We start from the raw sequence: 3,750 nt of genomic DNA, 5'->3' as shown, positions 1-3,750 counted from the left end.
TTGGTTCTGCTGTGAAACGAAATTATAAGAAGTGCCACCTCTGTCTTCACCATTTATCAGCTGGAGATAAACAGTGACTCCTTGACGCTACAACTTCCAGAGTTCTCCCTACTCTTTATCACATTGACAGATAAGCGATCTCTCAAGTTATTGATTCCTTATGTGTTAGCAAATACAGCCAATGTTAAGTAATATTTTATTTTTTCAACCTCTTTCCCCACAGATGTCACCTTACCAAGCACCTCTATCATTTAATAACACCCATAGTGTATCAAGTGACAATTTTAGGGAAGGTCTCACTCACTACTCCAATAGTATGGATTGTTACTTTTCCTTGTTCCAAGATTTATTGTATTGTCAACTAGCTACTGGGCCAAGGACAATCAATTTGAAATTTTAGTTACCTCACCTTTATTTTTGAGTATGTATTTAGAGCACAATGCAGCCACTTTTTCCCTAGAAAGGATGCCGAATTTTGCAAACAAGGATTAAGTCTCCCTAAGCACTATAGTATTTTATTCTGAATCTGAGAGAGCGACAGTTTACTGGCTTATTTTCTCTTAAAATCATGCATTTCTAGGTCAACGGCCTAAATGTAACATATTAGATTATTATTAAATGACTATCAAGATCGAAATAATTAATATCTAAAACTAATATACAACAGAAGAGGATTGTAGCAATTTGAAAAAAAAAATTCTTCATAGGATTTGCCAGATTCTTTCATACTTGGATAAAGGATGAGTAGTTTGGTCATATCTGGCTTTTGTCAAAATATGCTTGCATAATCAGAAGGTTTCAAGAAGTTACAATAAGACTGCAACAGGCCTAGGTTTACAAATTTTTGTTTTTGAAAGATTCTTTTTTTTAATATTTATTTTTAATTTATATATTCACTTTACATCCTGATTGAAGCACCTTCCCTCCTCCCTCCCAATTCTCCCTCCCACCCTTTTCCCTCTATCCTGCTCCCCTTATACTCAGAAAAGGGGAACCCCCCTAACCCACCCCAGCACATCAAGTGGCATGAGGACTGAGCTCATGCTCATCCACTGAAACCAGGCAAGGAAGCCCTGTGAGGCGGAAGTGATCAAAAGCAGGCAACAGAGACCATGCCATAAAAAGCATCTACTCAACTCACTAGGGCACCCACAGGAAGATTAAACTCATCATCAGCTACACGTGTGGAGAGGGCTTAGCTCCAGCCCATGCATGCTCCTTGCCTCTGTAAGTTCCCATGGGTCTAGGTTAGTTGACTCTGTTGGTCCTCTTGTGGCACCCCTGTCCCCTCCAGGTCACCCTCCCCCCAACTCTTCTGCAGGACTGTCTGAGCTCTGCCTCATGCTTGGCTGAGTCTCAGCATCTGATTCAATCAGCTGCTGGTTGGGGGATCTCAGAGGATGGTTATGTTAGTCTCCTGGTGTCAGGGCTGGCTCTCTCCTATGGGGTGGGTCCCAGGCTGGACCAGGCCTATACTGAACATTTTTTCAGTGTCTGTCTTTATCTCTGCACATCTTGTAGGCAGAGTACATTTTGGGTTGAAGGTTTTGTAGGTGGATTGTATGTCCTGCCTGGCTAGAAGGTGGCCTCCTCTGTTTCCACATCCCCTGGTGCTAGAAGGCTCACTTAGAGACATCCTCATACTCTCCTGTACCCTACTCTGTCCCAGGTCTCCAGCTTATCTCAAAGATAGCCCCATCCTTGGATTCCCTTTTTTCTCTCCAAGCTCTCTCCCCATCCCTCCCTTTTTACTCTCCAAGTTCTCTCCCTTCCCCTCCCCACACTCCTCATATCTGATTCCTACCCCTTGCTTCCCTTCCCACACCCTCTCCTGTTGTTATAATAAATTAAAATCCCCAAAATTCAATTTAACTAATAAAGAACGAGGAGGCAGATGCTGGGGTGAAACCCTACTGTCTCACTGAGGCAGAGAAAGCACCCAGCTGATCTTCCTACTCAGCTCAAGTCCCAGAAGGGAAAAGCCAAAAGCCCAAGGCCAAAAGCTTGCTAGCTCAGCTGATGGATCAGGAGGAAAAGGTCTGCTAGCTCAGATGGCCCAGGAGGAAAAGCCAAAACCGCCAAAACCCCAACCCCAAAGAACTTAAGCCCCAAAAGCCAAGGAGCTGAAGAACAAAAGAGCAAAATCCCCCTCTCCTTCTCCACACTGTCTTAAATATCCTTCAACTCAATGCTTTTCCTTATTATTTAATCTCTGTCAGCTGGTTTCTTGCTCCGAGTTTTGACCTAGTGCTAGTAAATCCTGTGTACAGAAAGCTCTTGGATTAAAGGTTTGTGCTAGGGCTGTAATATACCATAATTACCTGTTTACAATAGACAGAAAGTTCTTGGATTAAAGGTGTCTGTGTGAGGGCTGAATCACACCAAACAAAACACAGGTTTTTACAGCTCACAATCTGGGGGTTCACAATGGGATCAAATATTCTGCAACACTCTCCTACCTAGTTCCCTGTCTATATCCACTGATGTCTGTTCTATTTCTCCATCTGAGTGGGATTCAAGGAGGGCCTCCTTTGGGCCCTCCTTGTTACTTAGCTTCTTTGGGTCTGCGAATTGTAGTGTGGGTATCTTGTACTACACAACTAATATCGCTTATAAGTGAATACGTACTAAGTGGGTCCTTTTGGGTATGGGTTACCTCACTCAGGATGAGTAATTCTTGACATTAATGTGCTAGAGTACAGCCTGTGAGGAATAAGAGAAACTGATGATGCCCTTTTACTCTAAGGATTATGGTAGGCGGTAAATTCTTCCTTAAAGCAGGTGGTCCCTGGAGCTAGTATTGAAGCAGTCAGATCTAAATGCAGATTTTTTGGGCACAGAATGCAGACTGAGGTGGTAAAGAAGTCTGAGTTAGATAGAAAGGGCCTAATTCATCCCCATTTACACAGCAATGACCTTGAAGACTTCAATATCTCCACTAATCCAGGTGATTAACACTAACCATCAGGTCGCACAGTACTGGGTCCACAACACCAAATGTGAAGAGGAATGATGGGATCAAAGGGAGATGTCCTCCCAGGGACAAAATTTAAAATCCATCAGTTTTCCAAGGTATACTTTTTGTCTTTCTCTACTTCTTCTAATTATCAACTCTTTAAACATAAAAAAAAAAAAATCATCACATTGTAGAACATACTTGGCTATGAGATATACCTATCTCTGATGTATTGTTTGTTTGTTTGTTTTTTCTGTGACATAATGCCATAGATACTCATTCAGAAAGAGAAGTTTATTTTAGGCGAGGTTTTTGGAAAGTCTTGTCCATGATTTCCAGCCTGTTGTACAAACCATGTCAAGAGCATGTGACAGAGAAAAACTTCTCACCTCATGGCCAGGGAGCAAAAAAGAATGAGACAGGTTGGGGTGTCAAAGTCTCTGAGAACCTTCTACTGGGCTTCACCTCTAAGGTCTTAACACCTTACAAGTCACTAACACATGGGCCTTCTGGGTGTGGTCAAGATCCAAGCTATCGTTTAATTCAGCCAGGTCTCCGTAGGACAGTGGAAAGTAAGAGACTACAAGGCAGGAAATGGGCAGTAGTGACAAAATTTCACTTCATATGTCAGAATGCCTGATAAAAGACCTATCATTAGACCCCACCGGCTATGCCGAGATAGCCAGAAAACACATACTATTTTTTCCCTTTCTCCCCATAGCTGAGTGACATCATTTCTAAGAAACTCAAAGAACGAGAAGAAGCCCTTCAAATTGGATCTTTAAACAGGAATG

This window comes from Psammomys obesus, unplaced genomic scaffold (assembly GCF_907164565.1).
Source record: "Psammomys obesus unplaced genomic scaffold, mPsaObe1.curated_primary_1811, whole genome shotgun sequence".
NCBI classification, from domain to species: Eukaryota; Metazoa; Chordata; class Mammalia; order Rodentia; family Muridae; genus Psammomys; species Psammomys obesus.
The sequence above is the reverse complement of the archived record's forward strand: the minus strand, read 5'-3'. Positions refer to the sequence as shown.